Below are 24,074 nucleotides of genomic sequence, written 5' to 3'. Positions count from 1 at the left end.
AAACCAGACTAATGAGTGTGCCGATGACGGCTAATTAGGCTCCACAGCTGTAAGTGGCTGTAATTGCAACACACCCACGCACACACGCATACACACACGTATACACACACACGCATACACACATGTATACACACACACACTTACACACACATATACGCACACGAAGCTGGAGGGCGAAGTTGACAAACATGCCAACGTGGTTTCATCTTTAATTCCCTCTTAAGTCTCGCTCTCTCTTTTCATCCTTTCTTCTCTCATCCCCTCATCCTCCCTCTATCTACACCTCCACATTGATTTCCACCATCAGCCTTTCGTAGACTCTCTCTCATCTCACCTCCCTCCCTCCCTCCCTCCCTCCCTCCCTCTCAACCTCATTCTACTGCCGCCTCCATTCTTTTATTCCTCCATCACTCCATCCATTCAGTCTTTGTAGAAAAACATAGCTTGCTGCGTTGGAAGCTGAATGAAAACACACATACACAGATGTATCTATCTATCAATCTATCTATCAATCTATCTATCAATCTATCTATCAATCTATCAATCTATCTATCTATCTATCTATCTATCTATCTATCTATCTATCTGTCTATCTATCTATCTATCTATCTATCTATCTATCTATCTATCTATCTATCTATCTATCAATCTATCTGTCTATCTATCTATCTATCTATCTATCTATCTATCTATCTATCTATCTATCTATCTATCTATCTGTCTATCTGTCTGTTTATTTATCTGTTTATGTATCGAGCGCACACACACTGATAAAGAGGACAAACAGATGCCTGAACACAAACACACACAGTCCAATGTCGTCTGGATGTCACCAGACAGAGAGGTGTCTAGAGAGAGTCCTCTGCCTCTGGTGACAGGAGTGTGTGTGTGTGTGTGTGTGTGTGTGTGTGTGTGTGTGTGTGTGTGTGTGTGTGTGTGTGTGTGTGTGTGTGTGTGTGTGTGTAAACAGCGTCATGGACAGAGGAGAAAACAGGATGGAGAGCGACGGGGAAAAAAACAACAGACAGACGGCAGGACAGAGGAAGAAATGAGACAGAGAAAAGTGCCAGACAGCAGCATAAAAAGAGAGAGAGACAGAGAGACACTGGCAGACAGAGAGAGAGAGAGAGAGAGGGGTAATGAAAAAGAGGGAGAGAGAGAGAGAGTTTGCCTGAGGACAGAGCGACCAGCCTTGGCATGCCTGGCTAAAGCAGGGGCTGCTGGGTAATAAATAACATCCATTGGGGTGTCAGACGGACAGAGGAGGAACAGAGATGGATCCACCAGGCCGACAGACAGACCGACAGGCCGGCCAGGAGGGAAGGAGAGACGCAGACGGAGAGATGGAGGGATAGAAAAATATCATAAATGCTGGTCCGGAGGAAATCTTTTGTGGGAAACAAAATGTGAAACGTGTCCGTGGGGATAGTAAATGGTGCATTAGGGAGGGCAGGTGGATGATGGATGGTGTTATGGAGAGCAAGTCGTTATGGAAAATAATATTATAGATGGTCAAAATGGTGATTGGATGGGGATTATTATTAATAGGACTTGTGGTTGTGGCCGGTGCTGCATTGGTAGGGCAGATAAATGGCGCTGGGGATAATAAATGGTGTAAGGGACAACAATGAGTGCGCTGGATAAGAAGGGAATGTGGAAGTTGTTTGCAGGACTGTGGATAGTTCAGTGTGTTGCATAGTAGGGGGATAATAAATGGTGTCAGATTATCAGGAGGATACGTTGTGTTTGGGATAGTAAATGTTGTTGGGTTATTGGGATAATAAATGGTGCAGGGGATAGTAAATGGTTGTGGACAACAAACTAACACTATATAACTCAAACATGCTACCAGCTCGCCAAACGACGCCACAAAACGTGTCAAAACTCGACCTGATTTCTTTCTTACGATGGTGAAATGAGAGTGAGGTTTTTGCCGAATAAACACGAGACACTGCAGTGATTTAATTTCCCCGTTCACACATTAAATGAAATATATTCTCTGCGAGGACTTTCTCCCACGATGGAGACGCTAAGACACAAAATGAAGGAGGAGGAGAAGAAACGGGCTGGATTAAAGAGGGAGACGCAGAGAGGAGAGAAGCATGTTCTGTGAATGGAGCAGGACATGGATGGGCGTGTACCTACACACACACACACACACACACACACGCACACACACACACACACACACACACACACACACACGCACACACACACACACACGCGCACACACACTCACGCACGGAGGGATTTGAGGGGGATTTGACAGTGAAGTCATCTCTGTGTGTTATCTTAGCTTTGCACTGAGCGGGCAGCTGTGAATGACCATGACACACAACACACACACACACACACACACACACACACACACACACACACACACACACACACACACACACACACACACACACTATCACCTCGCATTAGGCCAAACACCTTATGAGCTTTGTGAGAGTAGTTGTGCATGTGTGTTAGTGGGCCCACTGTGAGATCTGTGATGTGTTTACAGACCTGATGAACCTGTTAATTCACCTCTAATGATCTTAGATAAATGTAGATAAATACGTAGATAACTTTATTAATCCCTGAAGGGAATTTAGGTTATTGTTGCAACTACATTTTAAATACAAATATAATCAAAATACAAGAGCAAGTATAGAAACAATAAAATGCTTGAGTAGCTCTAAAATAAGACAAGATAAAAGGTAAAATTGAATAAAAGAAAATTAACCACTGAGGTATCAACAAGGTTCAGTATTTACAGTAATGATGGTTTAAAGTGCATTATTTGAGAGTTATGGAGCGGCGTTATAGAAATACTCAGGAAGAGATTGTTTGTTTGTTCATCGATGCCTGAAATCTGAATGATAATCACATTAATGATTAACGTCTGTATTTTTTGATAGTTCAGAAACATCGTGACTGTCGTTGAGGAGAGACGACGGTGGTCACAGGTCAGACAGAGATCTGCTCTGACGCCCGGAGCTTTAAATAGCAGCCGGTGAAGTCGAGGAACCATAACTTTTAAAACCTGCTGTACATTACAGGAGACAGAATACTGAACCAGGCGTCATATCTCTGTCCTGTTACTCCATCTCAGCACAGATAAAAAGTCTCCTCTCAGCTCTGACTCTTTTCATTACCCTCCCAATGCTGAAAACGTCTTTTCTTTTCCTTTTTGGCTTAAACGCTGACTTACTTTTATGTTTTGTGATGATGTGAAGGGCCCAAACTATCCAAGAACACTTCACTGTAAATGTGTCTTTATAAAAGTCATGATGCGTTAACTCGAGTGGACGGTGGCGTTCACACCACGACGGTAACGACAAAGACGGTCGTGAACGAACCGTTGGGATCATTTAGAGAGCGATTAGATCAATAAGCTTTGTTTCACTCACGCTCTTTTGAAGCAGAGTGCTTCTGATATTAATATTAACTGCAGCCGACTTCTTTTATGTGAGCTAATTGATGGCATTTGGGAAAATCTACACATAAAAGACGAAAAACTCTCGTAACTTAGAGATGGTGACTTCTCCAGTGCAGCGTAGCGCATTAACATCTTTGTATTTATAGTGATCGTTCTCATATTCAGGACCAATAAAGACTTAATTTGTCTTTTACCATATCTCATCCGCTGAGGACTGATGCTAGCATCACCTGGTCTGAGATGACCTGAACAGATAGATGACTTGAGTATGATGTTTAGTCTGAGCAGGAACTCACTCTTGTTTTTACTACGATTATTTGGCAAAAACTGAGGGAAGCGTATTATCGCTCAGTGTCCCGCTCAGGAAGCACAACGTGTTAGATGTGTGAAGGTGGTCAAAGAACAGGTCAGAAGAAGAAGAAGAAGACGACGTAGATGAAGAAGATGAAAAATGTTATTTGTTTTGCAGAGATGTCCACTGAGAAAAAGAAGACGTAGATGAAGACAAAGAATATGATGTAGATAAAGAAGACAGAGAAGAAGACATAAAAGAAGAAGACGTAGAAGAAAAAGACACAGAAGAAGAAGATGAAGACAGTGCAGGAAAAGAAGACTTTGAAATAAGTTGTCATTAGTTTTGCTGAGAGGTCCATTAAAGACTTTCCTTCCTCATGTTGCTGCACTACATTAACCTCACATACACTTTTCATTTTGTGCATTCAGGCTTTTTTTTATAACTTTAATGCTTCATAAACAAAATGACGCCTCCACAGATTCAAGATAAACTGCGATTTAATCTGTCATGTTTTTGCATTAAATATAAACATTTATTCGTGTTTACTTTGAACGCAGCATGTTCCTTCAATCTGTGTGTGTGTGTGTGTGTGTGTGTGTGTGTGTACATTCACAACATATAGCCTTTGTGTGCCTCTTCATGCTAAGCTACATGGATGAGTAAGCACGTGTGTGTGTGTACTCATGAGTAAGCTTACGTATATGTCAGGGGTGTGTGTGTGTGTGTGTGTGTGTGTGTGTGTGTGTGTGTGTGTGTGTGTGTGTGTGTGTGTGTGTGTGTCGACCAGGCTCTCAGTGCTACCTGTCAAATTAATTTCCCGCTCACTCGTCGCCCGCTCGCTTTTTTCGGACATGCTGTGTGCTTGTAGGGCAGCATGCTTCTCTCTCTGAGCCAATCAGGATTCAGTTTAGAGCTCTAGCTGGTAGCAAGCTGCTCTGTGATTGGCAGAGGCCAGCGGGCTGTAAGCGGAGGAGTTTATCTGGGATTAACTTCAATATCTAATCAATGTTGACTGGTGGAATAACAGAGGGAGAGACAGAGATGGAGGAGGAGGAGGAGGAGGAGGGGAGACAGAAAGAAAATTGCAGAAGGGAGGAGTAAGTGAAGAGAAAAGAGAGGAATGAAAAGATGTAAGGAAGAGAAAGGGAGGTGTGGAAGTTATAGAAAAATGTGTGCGAGAGAGAGAGAATAAGTCAGGCCTGAAGGGAAGTAACATAGTGTGAAAAGTGTTTGCATCAGAGCGGAGAGAAGGAGGAGAGGGTGTGAAAAGTGGGGGGAGAGAAAGAGGAAAAAGGACAGTCGGCAGAGGGATGGATGGAGACGAAGAGGGAGAAAAAGGAAAGGAAGTAGGGACATGGAGGAGGAGAGCAAGAGGATGAAGTACTAGAGGAAAGAAAGAGGAGGAGGAGAGGAAGACAAGATGAAGAGTAAGGAGGTAAAGGATGAACTACAGGCAGATGGGGAGTAAATACAGAGAGGAGAGGGTGAAGAAGAGGGAGGGGAGAAAGTTAGAGAAGAAGGGAAGAGTCAGAGGGTGAGGAGAAATGGGAGTTGGAGGAGAAGAAGAAGAGGAAGAAGAAGAAGAAGAAGAAGAAGAAGAAGAAAACTTAGAAGAAGAAGAAGAGAACGACGTAGAAGGGAGAGATGTAGGAAAGGTAGAAGCAGGTATAACAAGGGACAGTAAATATGGAGGGGAAGAGCGAGAAAAGGAATTAGTAGGAAAATAAGTTCAGAGAAGAGGGGGAAAGGAAGGATGAGAGGAAGGAAGAGAAGGAGTGAGGAGGGGCAGGGTGGAGGAGGAGCAGGTCTCCTTTCAGTGGCTGTGCTCTGATGCATGTCAGCGTCCTCCACCCCCAAACCTCCCACAGCCCCCATTCACATGGAATAAAGTGTGTGTGTGTGTGTCATTGTCACCCCGAGCGGTCCGAACCATTCGCTGGAACTAAAGACCGCCACAAAACAAAAGTATGACTCATCACACACACACACACACACACACACACACACACACACACACACACACACACACACACACACACACAATGGGGGTGAGGTAATAGCAGAATGAAGAATGAAGAGTTGGAGGCTGAACCAGCAGAAGGAGAAACACACACTTCGGTTGAGTTGAACTCTTCTGACACTTTCAGGAATGAATCCTTCTTTTTTTTTTTATGAATCTGAAACATTTCAGCAGGTTTGTGTCGGACCGATGAGTTATGAGCAGCTTCGTGTGAAAACTTTTGGTTTCTAACACAACACAGGTCTCCTGCACTGAGCAACACATGTGGCTACAGAATTAAAAGTGACATGAACATGACTGTGTTTGAACCCAATCACCAGAACAATGAATACGTTTGTCTCTGCAAAACCACAGATAAATGAAAACTGAACGTTTCTCTGGTTCTCTGTTGTAACACACTGCTGATGCTCTGGTTAGGGAAACATCATGGTTTGGATTAAAATACCTGCTTCAGTGGCCTCGATCACGGCTGGAGACGATCCGACTTTCTGTGGAAACATTTCCAGTTTTGGTCGCCGCAAAAATGTCTGGAAATGGTGTGAAAGACGGCGACCGAGCACATAACGTGACCGTCACGTGCCACGTTTGGTACAAATGTCAACCTCGGGACGTATCTGTGGTTTGCTAACGTTACGTGCTGGCTGAGGGTCTTTTTTACTGGTTCTGGTTCTGTTAATCTGATTGACCAGACACAGGAGTATTTCTGTTGGCTGGGTGTCACATCAGCTGTGATTCTGGAGGTAGAGCGATCATCCAGACGGTCGGTGGTTCGATCCCCGGCCCCCTCAGGTCTACATGTTGATGTGTCTTTGAGCAAGAGCCCGATGTGCTCTCGGTGGCTCGACTGGTTATCGCTGCCTGCAGTCATCACAGGAAACTGTTTGGCTCTGCGGCCGAGCTGTCCTCGTCCTCGTGTTCTGTTTGTCTGAACTATCAAAACGCTGAAAAACGTTATTCTAAAAAGCGCTGCAGTGATTTAGCGTCGCACTTTAAATGAACATAAAATTGGTCGACTTGTGAGAGACACGCTGTAAAAAAAGGACAGAGGAAATTGCATCAGCGCCGACTGAAGGCTCCTAAATTTTACTGTTTACCTCACAATCACTGAGGAGGATGAACCGACTGTAGCTCAGATAACTTTCCCGAGCTGTTAAAATTGTTTCTGCGCAGTGTTTTGGCGCCTGATAAGCTCGTCGGACTCGTGGATCAATCATCCAACGGGGGACTTCTGGATTGCTTTTCATCTTCTTTCCAATTCCAGGCAATGACGGTGAGTCGTATCACGAGTCGTATGAATCAACTCTTGGCACTTTATTTTTCCACTTTCCACTAATTCGTCCTTAAAAGTGACTTTGGGAATCTGCCCGCTCGGGACTGTGAGGTGTATTTTTGTACAGTGAACTGAACTTTATGTCAATAAAACTCATCGAATTAAACTGATCTGAAGGGAGGGAGAGAGAGACGGATGAAGAAGAGGAAGGGAGGGAAGATAAAGAACTGTGCTGACACATCCTGTAAAACCAGAATGGGCGAGAGAGGCTGAAAGACAGAGGAACACCGAGAGAGAGAGAGTCATATTTTAACATTTGGAGTTTAAGCATCCTGGAGTGTAATAGTTTCTCTGCCTCTCTCTCGCTCTTTAGTCCATTTGGGTAACTGCTCTCTCCACGCCACATTAATCTGTGTAATTAGGTTTGAGGCGAGTTTTACCTCCTCTCCTCTCCTCCGATCCGTCTTCCTCCTCTTCTCTCCACTTCTTATTCATTCCTTCCTCCTTATTCGTCCATCCTCTCTTCTGTCTCCAACACTCACTTCCTTTTTTTTTTCCTTCTCTCTCTCCTCGTCTTTCCATCAGCTCCAGCCTCTTTTTCTTTCTTCCTTCTGTAAATTTCTCTCCAGCCTCATTCACACACGGAGAACCAGGGAGTTTCATTATTTATGTGAGAAAGAAACCAGGAAGCTGACGGAGAGTCTGAAGTTAAATGCTAATGTCAGCATGCTAACGTGCTCACAGAGATAATGCTAACATGCTAATGTTTACTGAGCATACAATTACAGATATCTACCCCCGTCTCATAATATATCAGACAGAAAAAGTAGTGTGATAAGTAATAAATTATTATACATAGATTGTAATTTTATAACATGATATATTATTTTAAAGTGAAAGTAACAAGTAAAATGTAATATGTTGCATTTTGAAAATAACGTTAAAGTGCTCGTGTTAGTTTTCTCAGTTGAAAGCGCAACAAGTTACTTTTTAATTGCAGTAATCTTTTAACATAAAGAGAAACTTTTCAAAGTATTGTTACCAAAGTTTGAGGCTTTAGTTAGTTTTGCTGTTCATTAAAACAAAATGTGATCTGACGATGATGCTGGAGGAAAATTCAGACGATCATTAAAGTGATTAAAATTCAAACCAAATGTCCGATCGATCGGGCCAGAAGTCGTAAAGACGTTTCAGCGGCCTGTCTGTGGTCCAGCTGACTGCAGACCAGGACGGCTGCAGGTCCGGACCGACTGGATCTGGGTTTGATCACTCACAGCTCCTCTCTGTGCAGCTGAGTCTGATCAGCAGGTCCAACCATCGGGGCGGTGAGAGGGGAAAGTAATAATCATGTTCTTCTTCCATATAGGCAACAATAGCTCTGTTTTAATGACATTTGACTTATTGTTGATTCAGTGAATTCATCAAGAAACAGGCTACAACAAATTAAACCCTCTGAAAATGATCCACACCAACTACTGGCTAACGTTGGAGTGCTTTTCTTTGCTTTGCAAGAAAAGGAAAAGGAAAAGAGAAAGAGTGAGCTGGTGACCCAAATTAAAAAGTAATGTCCAGCTTTTCTCAGTCAGCCATTCACTGCACCTCTGTGGTCGGCCTGATAAGGAGGAGACACAACTGTGAACCTGATTTAAAGGTTCAGGTGCTCACAAACACGTACCGCATGTGTGGTGTCTGATATCTTAATAATTCAGCTCAATAAAATCATCTCAAAAACAAACAGACGTCTAAACTGATTATCTCTAATGACATAACATCTCAAATAAAGAGCGAACAGATGAAGTAGCTGAATCTCTCCACAGACTGTTTCCCTGCTCGTCTTTCTCCCTCTCGTTGTTTTCGTCCGTCCTCTGGTGGATCGCTCCATAACTCTGTGTTGCTGATTCATGGCAGAGCTGCAGGCGCTGACATGACAGTCAGACTGAGTGTGTGTGTGTGTGTGTGTGTGTGTGTGTGTGTGTGTGTGTGTGTGTGTGTGTTCTGTGCTGACGAGTCCTGTCTGTTGTCCTTCTCCTCTTTGGGTCAGATCCCCAAACAGCCTGTAACCTCAGCAGGGCGACACACCAGGACAGAAAATAACATTTGTGTTTGTTGTTTTTAGCGTTCGCTGAACCTGAAGCCACATCTGTCACTTCACCACCAACGTTCACCTCAGGGCCAGAACCGCCTCCTGTCTCTTAATATCTGGACTTATGAAAACCAAGTCTGTTTATTTCATCTCAAATTCCCACACAATAAATCCAAAACCTCGCTCGTCATAATTTCTCTCAGAACAGGTTCGATTGTCTGTTTATGCTGTGTATCCATCTCCTCCTTGTTCGTGTGGTACCAGAACACCTCTGACATCCTGAAACACACCTGGTCTCTACACTTCCACAGCTCCTTCTTCATCAGCAGGTGAAACTCTCTTGTCTTATGCTGCGTTCCTCTCTGATCTCAAAGCTTCCTGGTTCATTTGCTCTGAAAAACACTGACGCTCGCTGCAAACGGGTCTGTGAAGTTCACCAGCAACGACAGCAGCTGATTTAACAGTTACAGGCACTAATCCTGTTCAGCCCGAGCACCTACTGTAAAATAAGTTAAATATATAATTTGTGTTCTGGACTAAAAACTCCCTAAAGTTGTTCTGATTCACTTTATGAGCATAAAAGTTGGCAGAGGAAGAGTTCTGCTGTGGTTCGGACTGACGGCTGCATCGTTCCTCAGACAGGAAAAAAGAAAGTCTTCTTTGTTTTGTGCCAACTTACATTACTCAGACCCAGTGACAGATATACGTAATATTTCAAGTGTTCCTTTATTTATGATACCTTGATTATTATTATTAATAGACCTTGTAGCTGCAGAGATGCACTATAATACTATTAAATATCAAGCAGAGATACAATATAGAGGCCGAGTCGACTCCTCACATAAACTAAGACGTCTACTGAGCACAAATCAACTGAATGGAAGTTGAAATGACCACTACAAAGTTGTATTTACTGCATGTTTTACAAAACACAGCCTGTACAGAGTGAAAAGTGAATAAGAGGTAAAAAGTAAATGTTCTGCAGTGACGTCATCTCTGTGTATGTTGGCCAGTTTCGGACTCGGATGACCGTTCAGTTGCAGTTTTCCCTGACGGAGGTCCTTTTTTTTTTCCTCTTCTCAGGAAGTTTGGAGAACCAAATCCTCCTCTCTGCTTGTTGAGTGTGTCCCGTCCTGTCTCGTGAATCGTCGTAAACAAATAATTAATGCATCAGCTTCAGCGTGCGAGGCTTCTGTGTGTGCTCAGAACAAAGCAGCTTATTGGTTATTAACATCGTACGATGCTCCTAAAACCTTGAAACACAGCAGAAGAAGAAGAAGAAGAAGAAGAAGCATTTTGAATATGAATATGAGAATATAAGAGGACCAGTGATTGAGCCTTGGGGAACCCCACACATCATCTTATATGAAGTGGTTCACATCCTGACTCGACCCACTTTAGTTCTGCTCGTCCAGTAGTCAGGAGCAGCGCTGAGATCTAATAACGACACCAACATGCTGTTAACACGGGATAACAATGACCGCGACACGCAGCAGCTGTGCAACCAACTCACACTGACAACACTATTCTCTCTCTCTCTCTCTGCTCTGACAAAGCCTCTCTCGCCCCCTTCTCTCCACCCTTCCCTCCGCTCCATCTCTCCGTAATCCCATTATGTGTAGCAGTGACCCGTCCCTGTCAATCTGTCTTGTTGTCATGCCAACCTCCCACCTCGGGCGCTCGGCCAATGGGAATCTTCCCCCCAGCTGATTAGCCGGCAGTGATCTCGTTAGGCGGCCACGCCCACTCCAGAGGGCCATACTCTGGGAGGATGGAGGGATGATGGGTGATGGGCGGGTGGAGGGAGAAGAAGAAGAGACGGATTTTCAGGTGATGTAATGCACCTCCTGGCAGCCATGTTGGAGGTCCGGTCAGAGTTAACTCTCAGTATCTGCAGGGGATCGATCACTTCCTCACTGACCCACACCGGCACCCCCACACCCATCAGACACCACCCACCACTGCACCATCCATCTGAAATATGTGCACAGTTTTCCTCGAAGCCACAACAGAGCTGAGTAGTAAGTGACGTGGACAGGTGTCGCCATGTTTTCCTGGTCCAGTCTCCACGATATGATGTCAGCAGTTAAATGTTTCTGCAAATCTTGGTAAAGGTTTGACACTCGTACCAAACCTGTCAGCCAACAAGGCTGCATACTGCACGAGTCACACCGCTGGACCTGGAAACCTTCCAGCCTTTCTGTGGCGGCAAAAATCAGCTATTTATCCACAGGAAGTCGTATCATCTGATGTTTTCTGAACTCTAACCAGAGCAGAAGCACAGCGCAGTGACGAGAGAGAAACCATCAGCAGAAACATGTTTAGTGATCATTTATTCTGGCTGTCAGGTTGGTGTTTCTGAATATAACAAGACGTCTTGGTGGCTTGACCCGACCGTACCACGTTTTCACACACTAGTCAAATATTCTTTGTGCACTTGCAGTCCTACAAATTGTTCAGTGTTTTGTGGATCAAAGGAGCCCTTAGTGTTTAATTTCAATGATGTTATAATACGATATGGACCGGGTCACTCTGCATCGCTGGTTGTGTCTGTGGAGACATTTACAAACCTCAGGACAACATTACATCACAAAATAACTTCATTAATGATTCTTTATCTGCAGAAAGATATGCTCTCCCCCTCGTCTTTATCCTCTGCTCCTGATCCCGGGTCACCTTCACTCCTCACCTCTTCACCTCCTCGGGTCAGTACCGAGGCTGTGTGTGTGTGTGTGTGTGTGTGTGTCCGGTGCTGCAGCATCTGTTAACTTGTAGTAAACTCAGCAGCTCTAGCTCTGCTCAGCGGGGGGTGATTGTAAGCTATAAATGGCTCTTGCTGCGCTAAGCTGAGCTGAAGGCTGAGGCTGAGTTTAGTGGGGAAGGATGGAGGCCTGAAGATAGAACCAACCAACCAGAGAGAACCAACAGCCCGTTTGGACCAACTTGTCCTTTTATACAGAACTTCTTATACTTCGGGCCTTGAGAACAATCAAACATCTCAAACGGTCTGGATCCAAGTAGGAGACAGAGGAACGATGATTTAATTTGTCTTCATGCAGTTCGTGTTTATTCAGCAAAGCATAATTAGCAGCAGCTGTTAGCAGTGTGTATTTTCACTGTTGTATGAGAACATGCAGGTGAATAAAAACTACTTCAGGAAAGTATTTTTGCACGATACTTCAAGTTAAGTGCTTTTTGCTCTGGAGTAGTTGTTTCCTGCAAACAGGCAGCTGGGGAGGAACTTGTCACAGATATTGATTGGCGTTCGTAGTGGCCAATAGACTGTCTCCGTCTCGTCTCGGACTCGACTGCACTGTTACTCAGTCTTGGTCGGTCTCAGACAAAGAGGAAAGTTGTGGGTTGGAAGTTGAAACAGTGAAAAGGTGTGTTGTTAAATTGATCTTCTGCAGGTGTTTCTTTCTGGGAAGTTGGATATATTTCAGATCGGTTGGAAGAATGCCTGTAGTTTGTACTGTTCTTTGTCTTGACTTGGTCTCAGCCCCTCAAAGTTTTCATCTCGTCTCTGTCTGGAGTTGGTCTTGACTTGATCCTGGTCTCAGTTGAGGTGGTCTTGACCTCCGTACTGTAACTGGCCTCCATTGAAGTGAAGCTCTCTGTCCGGACGACGGAGGACAAACCAGAAAACATTTTCTCCATCCAACAAGATCCAGTTGCTTTTAAATCACTTAATAAAATTAGAGAGGTGTTTCTGCTCAGTTATCCTTGTGGTCCGGGCTGCAGAAACAGTCCCACCGCTTCCGTCTATTAATATATTCATAGCAGCATCAGAACCGTGTACATTAGTGTACCTCTGAGTGCAGGACGAGTCCTCATTTTCCAGAAAGTTACCTTCAAAACGACGTCTCTATTTGGCATCGTTGGGCAGAACGACACGTGTGATAAAAACACATTAACACTGATTTTGACTTCTGGGAACTTCGACTTAACTTGACTCTGCACCGCCTCTAAAACTCACTTTACATTAAGTCTGAACTCTCTTTACCTCTTAAGCCGTAGTAAACAATTACTCTCCCTCACCTGTGTTGGTTCAGAGGTTAGTGCTGCCACTTCAGCCCCAGTGCATGCTGGAATTGGATTCACCTCTTGAAACTGTAAATAGAACTAGCAGGAACACTGATTGATGGGCGGATTAAATGGCCCCTAAGCGCAGCTCGTGTTTCCCTCAGCTTGTTAGATCTCGTAAACAAGAGATCAATACCTGCTGAGGACTTCAGCCGCCTTCCTCATACCTACACATCCACTGCCCGAGTGTCCTAAAGCAAGTCAAACGAGCCCGGGTGATTGTAGCTGGCAGGGGAAGACAGTTTTAATGTAAACAGTCTGTAGGGTCACCAGCTGCTAAGCTAATCTGCAGGCAGCTAACACGGCCTGATGCACTGCCGCTGACCGGACAGCAGCCAGATTTAGAAGCCAACCAGGACGTGGAGCGAGCCGGAGAAGTGACCGAGTAATACTGTGACTGACACCGTGTAGCTGTTAGACAGTCACGTCTGAACACAGCGGAGGTAGAAGATGAAGCGAGCGACAACATGGAAACATGTTCCTTTAGATGGCTGCACATCTGATACGTTCATGTTTTGTTCATTTTCATTATATGTGTCAATTGAATATTAAATATACTTTCATCTTGTAATATCAGAGTTCACACAGTATTATGCTGGAAGAGTAGAAAGTCTTTATTTATGTATCAAAAGTAGTTTTCTGGCAATAAATGTACTTGATAATTAAAAATACATGTAGAAGTAGATTATACATATATACATATGAAAAACAAAAAACCCCTCCAATACTTCATTAAAACTTTGCAGAATTAGCCGTTAGCACTTCCTGTTAGCAGTGAACCTGTGGATGATCAGCACTATCACTAAATCACTGTGATACTGAAGAAAACTTTAAAAACATGATTTTTTTGAGGCAAGTTCTGCACGTGTAAAACTGCGCTGAAGACTTGTTTGAAAGCAGAGAAACCGTTACGATGCAGCATGTAGAGCAGACTCAGAGCAGACTCCTCACAAACATATGTAAAAGAATAAAACACTATGTGGTGAAATCTGAGGGAGAAATGTGGTAAACCTGCTCTGAATGTGGACGGCTGCTCTCTCTCTTTAACTCGGTTAAGCCCGGCTGAATATCAGCAGCAGCGTCTCGCTCTAAACTCAGTTATCCAGACTGCGGCCGGCTAATTTGAGTCAGGCTAACCGCACTCACATAATAAGGATCCTATCAGATAAAAACCTTGTTTTTCCGTTCAAAACTCACCTTTTTCTATGACTAAACAATACGACTGTGACTGGAGAACAATCTGGAGTACACAAAAGTGACTGATGACACGCACATATCCAGGCTGAAGGCTGGATCGGGGTCACGGTGAGTTTGGAGAGGTGTTTTCACACAGCAGCAGACACAAGCTGTCATTCATGCCCACAGATAATCTGCTAACTGGCCTCCAGACTGAATTTCAGGTTGGCTGATACAAACTGTGTTAGCTGCAGACAAACAACAGTCCAGATGTTGTTCACAAATTAAATGGGTCCAAGGCCAAGTGCAAAACTAATATGACAGCGTAACAGAAATGTGTCGTAGGTTCGTCCCTTAGAGTTCGTCTGTTGCTCTCTTTGTAAACTTGAGCCGTACTGGAGCTGGAAGCTGCGACGTATCGTCCTTCTGGTCTTCAACCGTCACAGTAACTTTCCACCGACTGCTGCTAAAAACTGTAATTTGATTTAATCTTAAAAAGCTCTAACACTACACATTACACTATGTTTCAGTTACTTTCAACAAAATGCACAAATAACTGAAAGTCATACGTTCATGTTGGTGTTTCTTAAAAAACAACAATAAACGCGTCACTTCGGTCACTGATGTGGATCGTGACACATTACTGCTAAAAGTAATATATTACTGTATCACGGTGGCAGATGTGTTACGGTGGTTAAATGACTGTTTCTGTAAATGGAGTCTGGTGGATTTGCTGCGAGCGGTTTGGAGACTTGACTCCTCGATAAAAAAAAGGAATAGAGAGAATAAAATCTGCAGCTGTCGGAGGCAAAAACACTTTCACGTAACTAAATCTGATGGTCAGATTCACCCTGAGGTAAAACAAAGACCGGAGTTAGAACTAAGGTCACGATTTACCCAAGTGTGTAATCCAAAAGGTTTTGATTATATTAATTCAAAATTGCCAAGAGTTTGTAAAAATGAATGAATAAGACCAGATGTTGAGTTTCCTTGCTGGCAGACGACACAGAACTCAGTAGTTTATAGTTAACGAGTCCTCTAACGGCTCAGAGTTTTATAAATGTTTTATTAATGTGTTTATTATTTAAAAGATCAAGCAGATATTAGAATTTTCTCCACATTTAAGAAAAGAGGAGAAAATTCTAATATCTGCTCGATCTTATAAATAAACATATTTATAGCAGTTCTTCTCTGATGATTAATATAGACTTTATATAGTTTATATTCTCCTGGAGCAGAGTTATAACCCTCCTTCTCGAAAAGCTCAGAGATACTGAGACAAACTGCAAATCGACGCAGCTCCACATCAGCTGCTGTGAGACGACCACTGCTGTCAACAGATCTGCAGTGTCCAGCACTTATACCTTCAGACTGAGCAGAGCCACAGGTTCTCACACAGACCGGGTCGGTTTCCTGCCGGGCTTTTTAGAAAAACTCGACCAATCAGCTGCCTCTCCTGACGGCGTCGCTGCTTCAGACTGAGAGCAGATTCATCCAACGCCGTCGCTGCAGCTCCTACTGAGATCTGTCCCAGAGAGACAGACCTACTGCTGAGTGTACAGTACACACACACACACACACACACACACACACACACAGCCTTCGTCTCAGAGTACAAGCTCTACATTCTGTTCAACTGGGACAGCGAGGTCTTAACTAGTCTGTCCTAAAAACACTGTTCTCTCTCGTTGTCAGCTTCTCTTCACACTTCCTCTTTCTCGTTTCATCTCTCCGACTGAAGCGCTTTGATCCGACAGCCGAGTTTATTACACACTGGTTTATGTGTGTGTGTGTGTGTGTGTGTGTGCAGAGTATTTGCATGTACATGACATATGGTTGTGTGTGTGTGTGTGTGTGTCTCTGTGTCTTCGCCAACACTTTCATGCTGCCAAAGAGAGGAAGTCAAGACGTTTTATAGAAATATTTGAGCAGCGAAGACTTTTTTTTAGTAAAGTAATTCGAACTGTGTTTATTTCACGTTGAGCTTGAGTAACTGAGGAATGAAGCATGTTGAACCTACACTGATTGATTATTTCTGTTCATTTGAGTGCAGCATAAACAGGTTATCACAGAGCTATGTGACTTTTTATTTCACCTGATAAAGTCCAGTATTCCCTCTCTTTTTGCTCTGGTTTTGGTCTCCACCACCTCCTGAGGGGAAACATCTGGCTCTCCAGCTGCTAGATGCTCCACCATGTCCACCAGATAGTCCTACAGTCTTACAGTCGTGGTTTGCACAATATGTGGGAGGTCACATGTTTCAGGACTGCACGTGAATGATGACGGTCCAAAGCAGTCCAGGTTGTTGGTGTGAAATCCAAGTAAGAAAACAAGAAAACAAGACGAGCGAGAGGACGGACGCCTCCTCGTGTTGTCGTTCAGCAACACGGTTACACATGATGATGACTGTTGTTGTTGTCAGACTGGATGATAAACTGTGTTCCCTGGTGTGAGTGTGTTTTCATGTGTCCAATCTGTGTGTGTGTGTGTGTGTGTGTGTAATTGCTTGGTGTCCGTGTTCCCTCGAGTGCACTCCACTAGTCAATAGAGAGCATAATGCTGTGAGTTTACCCATAATGCCCCAGGGGACCGGCGGTTGAGTGAGCTCATTGCGGTTTGACTGGTGTACTGAGTGGACACTTGGGACGAGAGACACAGACAGACAGAGACAGAGAGAGAGGGGGGGGGTGAAGTGTGTGTTCAGTGTTGGACTACAGATGGAGGAGAGACGGACAAAAACCTCAGACGTGTCTTCAGTCACGCTGCTACGTTTCACCGCGGTGACTCGGCCCGACCCAAACCATCAGAAGTCAACACGTTCCTGGTGTGATGTCATCACAAAAGTCCAGATGACTTGATTTATTACTTGATTCCACTGTGAGGAAATGTTCATCGTTCCCAGCTGACACAAATTTGAAATAAATCTCTCACCTGTCTGTCGGCGCTTTGGAAAAATTGCCCAATTTCAAAAGACATTTTGCTGATGTGAGGACATTTTTAGTTTAATAAGGTGAAGTGAGCATATTTCAGCAAAGGGAAGAAGGTTTTGTCAGAGTTTGCACACCTTCATAAAGTGAGAACATGCTGATGAGGAAGGAGACACGACACACTCTGAACTGTTTGACTTCATCGTTTGGTGGCAGTTTGATTATGAAGCATCATTTTGTGACGAGCGCTTCATGTGATGTGATGCTCTTCGTGCCGTTTTGTAGGTTTCCTGTATGAATTCAAAGATTTCGAGCGGCGTCTCCGCCACGGAAGAACACTGCAGAATGATTCTCTGATTTGTTCTGAAACGTCCCGGAGCTTCACTTCCCCTCCGACAGTCAGACGTGCACACAGTTTGTGGAGGGATGCTCCGGTCCGCTCCACCTCTCATCAGAACCTGTCAGAGAGAAGAATAACTGCAGTTTAATTACATTGCACAGACCAGCTGTCATCACGCACAGCTGTGGCTATTTATAGCACCTGTAGCTCTGATTCATCAGGTACCTGTGAACCATCATCAGCTGCCAGAGCTCAGTCATCGTTATTTAACATCAGGAGGGAGACTGATGATGAATCCACAGCGGTCACACTGAAAAACACTCAGACGAGCGTCATTATTTAAGCTGTTCTTCATCTGTATGTATGTTTAATGTTACAAACTACAGGAAACGTGAAAACTGGACCCAGACGATGATGAAGTTCTCCGATAAAAGAGAACAAACTGTGTTCTGGCTCTGGTAACGAGACGGCTGGACTCTGGAGACCTGCTGAGGTGGACGAGTCTCAATCCTGCTCTCTGTTCTTGTCTCCGCAGGGAGGTCCGGTTCTCTGGCACAGACGGAAGAGTTCCTCCAGACAGAGTGATTGGACCCGAGGGAGCAGCGGAGTCGGGTCAGTTCTTATCTACTGAGGCAGGTTTAACTTTTTTACCTTTGGGAGCTGAAGGCAGACATCTGTCTCTGTTTCTCTGTGGTGTTCACACCTTCCCGTCTTTGTCTTCCTCCAACACTTCAAACCAACACCGGTACTGTCCACGAGGTTCTGTTCAGATAAACCCAGACTGTCTCCTGCAGGTGAGACAGACTGCTGCTCATACATGTTGAAAAACCCAGGTGCAAACGCTGGACTGTGCATTTCTGCAGACTGTATTTGTACATTTCATAGAGATGAGATATGAGACGCTGAGCTTCAGGTCCGTTCTGTTGGGAAGGACCAGGAACGGATCTCGTTTGTGGTTCAGATACTGGAGTTTCTCGATCATTGGTCCGTCTCCCTCCTCCATCATCGTTTAAGTTCATTTCATATTCCTGTTCCTACTTTTACACTTTCCGCTTGTGCATTTTTTAGCCTGTAATCCACTTTTAAGGAGCAAAACTGTGAATTTTTATACCAAATTATAAAAAGCAGCTCACAGTTTCATGATGAAGTTCTCACTGCGCCTCCCTCAGATCCTGGTTTTATAAACTCCTCTTCTGACCTGCAAGATCGTTAAAGTAAGCAGCAGAATCTGCGGATGGATATTTAACCAGCTGACGTTGGTTTTCAGCGTGAAGCATCAACACTGATGTTACAATAAAGACTCTATATTTAGAAAGTAGTGGATGTAATTTAACTTCAGCAGTGACGTTACTGTAATTACTGTAATTACCTGAAGGTATCAGAGTGAAAAGTAACTTGTTCTTTGAGTAACTTGTTAACCAGGATTATATTTGGCTTCTTATATCATATTTTTAAGAAATCGTGTTTTTTCACCCACATTTTCTACAGAGCAGGATTCATTTAGCGTTCAGAGGGAGTCATCTCACTTCTGACTCCTTCCTCTTTTCATGTCTGACAGGCTTTTAGATTTGACTCTTTATCAAACAACCGGATATTTCTTTTTATCTTAATAGTTCAAAGAGGAGAGTTTCACATCCATCCTCCTGTCAGTCTCTTAACGCTGCCTGTGAGGAAACAAACCGGACCGACAGTCTGCTGCTCGGCTGCACGTCCACATGCAACAGTCAGAAAGAGAGACATTTTTTAGAAACTACTTGAAAGCAGTTTGGATGGATTTGTATTCATTAGAAGTGGTCAGTTGTGTTTCCTGACATCCCGCTGCGTCCTCATTTATCTCTGGTTTGACTTTTTAATTTTCTCGGCTGGTCTTTACGTTTTTTTTTAATCTCTGTTGAATCTCTCGGGGGAGTTCAGGCTCTAAAAAACACTTTCTCTCTCTCTCTCACTCTGAGGAAACCCTGAAGTCGGGCTGAATTTTGAGGGAAATGTGTACAGACGATGACGCGCAGGATGTCTCAAAGTAAAGAGGTTTAAGAGGATTAAACGGCTCCGTATAGAGACCGTTTAACTTCCAGCACCAGATTGTTAAATATTCCAGTCAGTCTGCTCTCGTATCGATCGCTTCAGTGCATCAATTTAAATAATTAAGTACCAAAAAAACACCCCAACATCTACAGTTTTTATCCCCCGGATGCACAATGTCACTTTCAATTTCCAGAAAACATCAGCTTCCTGACACACACAGCTGTGTGTGTGTGTGTGTGTGTGTGTGTGTGTGTGTGTGTGTGTTTGGCAGAGAACCAGACTCCATCACACACACAGCCGGTTGGTCAGCCACTCAGTTCTGTCACTGCGGGCTCCGATCCAAAGCCATTAGCCGGGGGAACATCCCGACTTTATCCTGCACTACACCGAGACAACGCACACACACACACACACACACACACACACACGTACACACCTGTGCCGGTCCACAGATGGGTGCAGGTAATGCCATGTTAATTGGCATGTTTACAGGCTGAGGACTATTATTAGCCGGTTGCCGGATGCTTTTATCTGCACTAACGCCATCGGGAACGTGATCAGTGTATCATTGGGAGCTAAAGGCTAACGTTAGCATCGCAGCAGCAGGCCTGGAGGTCAGGGTCATTTCCTTTAATACACATTATGTTACAGTTCAGTCTGTCGCCTCTAAACATCATTTTAACTTGGCTAAGGTTTCATTTTTATATATCTATATATTTACGGACAGGCGTGTTGGAAAGATCTGTCAGCAGGCAGGCAGCTAAAATCCAAACCTCAGGATTCTGTATCATCATCCAAATATTCTCAGATTTGTTGGATTTGTGTGTGCCTGGCCCGAGGCGCTCGCAGATCTCAGCAACAGCAAACATTGATTTGGTGATTTGGGCGTTAAAAGATGTCTAGACAAACTGTTACAAAGAAAACTACATTTTCTTCCCTGGCTCTGGGAAGACGGCCACGGTTTGATCGTCTCTCTCACTCTGTTTTTTTTTTTTAGCTTTCTCACCAGAATTTATTCTACGACAGAACAGATATACTATAAACATTGTGTGTGCCAGCAGCTTAATGTGACACATATTTACTGTTTTAGCAGCTCTGACTTGAGTGAACATCATGCACGTAAAAATACATATTAAAAATAATATATAATCCTGCGTCCGAGTCAAATAGTAGTTACTGGATCTAAGACTGTTGTGTGCCTGGCGCTGGTACCGTCCCGGTCCACAGCCAACACTACCTTCTCTGTCAGTAACATATTAGGACGTTTGTTACACAATTATTTTTGTCACTTCTCATGAGCAAACTGTGTCACATGTGGTGCTGCAACAATCTATACATCACAAGACAATCGTCTGATGATACATCACGATATTTGTAGAACGGTAGAATATTAAATTCCTCCTCTGCTTCGGTCCCGTCAGCTATAAACACTTTTAAATGCAGAAGTCGTTCAACAACACGCTGTAAGACAAACTTCTGATTATAAACTGTTCCTGGGGCCCGAGTACTGACCCGCAGAAATACTGCTGTTTGATGTTGAGGAGCTAAAATAAAACCTCTTGTTTGTAATGATCAGATATTAAATAGATGATATAAGAACATAAAATCACATTTCTGCTCTCACCGACACTTTTTATTACACACAAACTGTGATATTGTTTCCTGGCGTTGATTTTCCAGAAGTTGATCGTCTGCATAATGACATGAAACAGAGTGTGTGTGTGTGTGTGTGTGTGTGTGTGTGTGTGTGTGTGTGTGTGTGTGTGAGTGTTGTGTGTTGTGTGTGTTTGATTTGGGACTCTGAAATGCAGCGAGTGTGTCTGGGACGATAAAATTAAATAGAGGGTCTTATGAGGATGCTGAAACCTGGAAGAAGAAGAAGAAGAAGAAGAAGACGGCCGTCCAGGACAGCAATTTGGACGGTTCATTAGTTCTAGAGATCAGGGAGAGTGTGTGTCCAGCCTGGAGCCACACTGAGCATCTGTATCTACACACACACACACACACACACACACACCTCGCTTAATACAACCTTTACAGACTCACACGAGGAAAGACAGCCAAACAGAAAACTGCATTTTTGCGTCCCTACGTTAAACCGGTTAACAAACTTACTCCATTACATCCAAATTCAATCAATCTCACGTCTCTACCTGACATCACTGCTCTTTACGTTTCACTTAAATCTGTACGTTTTAAATCAGATTAACTGCAGCAGCCGGCAGTGTAACGGTTGCTCTCGGGATTTAAATTGAATCAATGCAATAATGTAGTTTGGTGCAGATTCTCTTCTTCACATCTGGTCACGATGTAAAAGCATGTTTGCTCAGCTGAGGTCTCCACTAAGAGACGGAGAGGCAGCTCAGATATGGACGGACGTGTCTATACGCTGCAGGACTGAAGGGGTTTTGTGTTGGATGGATGCAGCTGAAGCTCCCGTTACACAACAACAGTGTGTGTTCTTCATAAATACATCGTGAGATGTCTGACATTCCCCCAGCACAGCAGCTCCAGAGCAGGAATGTGACTGGAATCTGTCCTCCCTCACGCTTTTCTCTCTCCGCTCTCTGTTTCAGTTCGATGTCGAGTCCAGCATGCAAATATATTCTAGTTCTCACACGGCATACGTCGACTACAGCAGCCCAGCCGATCGCTTTAGGCTTCAGAGCTTGATGCTGTGGTCACCCGTCGACTGTCACTTCATGAGGTGCAGTAATCTAAAGACTGAGCCAGGAGGAGGTTGGGTTGATTATTAAGACTTTCCCTCCAAAGACCAGAGTTCACACCTCATTTGCGATTAAGAATCAAGGATGATTTGTTGTTAATTTATGTAGTGTAAGTGAGCAAATGTACGTTAATGGCTTAATATGTTATTAAGTCATTCTACACCAAAGAAATGATCTTTTCTAAACCTCACGTAAGTTATTTTGCATAAATCTAACCAAACTGCAGCCGCTTGACAACGTTAATAACATTTAAAGCATGCAGGACGCTTTAGTCCATCGTTTTCACGCCTCCCGTTTATTGTCTACGTAGTTAGCTGTGATGCATTGTGGTAACGACGCGTCATGTAAGTTACATTCTGGCACTTTATGCAAATGAGTATCGACAGATGCAACGAGACGACCCTGGAAACACCTGAAAACTGTGAAAATGAAACACTGCTGAGTTAAAATGAAGTCAGGTCCTGCAGCTGCAGGAGTTCTGGTCACCAGGAACATTTTGTTTATCTGCTGTTTTAACAGAAGTGAAAGTCCAGTTTGAAGTCCAGGTGCAGCAGCCTACAGGTGGGTTCATCCAATCAGGGGCAGCCGGGAGGTGCTGTTGCCTGTTTTGGTCTCAACATTTCCTGTTTATTCTTTCAAATTAAAAACTTTCCCCTGCTGAGACAGGAAATGGTCTCCCTAAGCTTCAGTGTGTTATCAGGCCCGCAGGATAAGATTCAGAACTATGTGACGTTGGATCTGCTTCATATGATAGTAAAGAATCAGTCACAGCTGCAGACGAGAGGCTTTCACTACGTGAACGACTTCCTGTCATGACTCTGGTCCACATGAGATCCTGTCAGTCTGATCAGAAACTCAGTTTCCCCCCGAGGAGCTCTGCAGCCAATTAAAACCTCTTTTTTCTTCCTCCGTCATTGTTTGTTAGTGTTTCGTCTTCTGTCTAATGAATCCCCTGAAAACGAGATGATTCATCTCAAGTGGCTCATCCTCGAATTTGGAAACTAATTTGCAAGCGACCAGATAATTATTTTAAAAACACTCAGTCCTCCGCTCGACTTTTGATCTCAAACTTCAGTCTCTCTCTCTTTCCATCGGCGCTCTCATCTGATCACCACGGGGTTAAAAGTGCACTCGTAAATTCCTCAGCTAACATGAAATTATTTGCCCTCTAACTGAATTTGAGGCATTTTCTCGGCTGTGGGGAAACAATCGTGTTGATTCATGCGCCCGCAGGCCCAGACGCTCTCTCCCTCCTCCCATCACTGCCGTTTCCACGCAAACTGAAAAACACGCCTTGTCCGTCCAAACACGTACATTCTTTATTGGACAATGCACAGATTTATAACTGGACTCCAGCGAATGGAGAGCGAACGTACAGCCGGACTCTCAGCATCTCTGAGGACAGATCTGTGGGCGGAAATGCTGCAGAAAACAAATTCCTTTAAACCTCAAACACATTTTTCTTTACATGAACATTATTTAATTATGAAGTAATAAGCCTCCTGTGAGATCCTTTTTAGCATTTATTGTTAAATTATGAGACATTTGGTTAGATGAGAAAGAGGGTTAATAAAAGTCTCCTAACATCAATAAAACACTTCAGTTCAACTAACTAACCTGTAACATCATTTTTAACCTCTCTGTTAAATATTGCGTTATATTGTAATGCTTCACACCAATACAGAACGCATTAGGCTTTCAT

General features: G+C 43.8%; 1 long non-coding RNA gene across 1 annotated transcript in view; it reads left to right on the top strand.

Moving 5' to 3' along the window:
* LOC119013263 overlaps positions 1 to 4,263 on the top strand; it is a 23,079-nt gene extending 18,816 nt beyond the window's left edge. Inside the window, exon 3 of the long non-coding RNA XR_005072720.1 lies at positions 3,897 to 4,263. This is a non-coding gene — a long non-coding RNA (uncharacterized LOC119013263). The remainder of the gene's footprint in view (positions 1 to 3,896) is intronic.
* Positions 4,264 to 24,074: the final 19,811 nt, after the last annotated feature.

The sequence above is a fragment of the Acanthopagrus latus genome, chromosome 2 (genome assembly GCF_904848185.1).
Source record: "Acanthopagrus latus isolate v.2019 chromosome 2, fAcaLat1.1, whole genome shotgun sequence".
Taxonomy (NCBI): domain Eukaryota; kingdom Metazoa; phylum Chordata; class Actinopteri; order Spariformes; family Sparidae; genus Acanthopagrus; species Acanthopagrus latus.
Note: the sequence above shows the minus strand (reverse complement) of the source record. Positions and strands in the feature narration are given on the sequence as shown.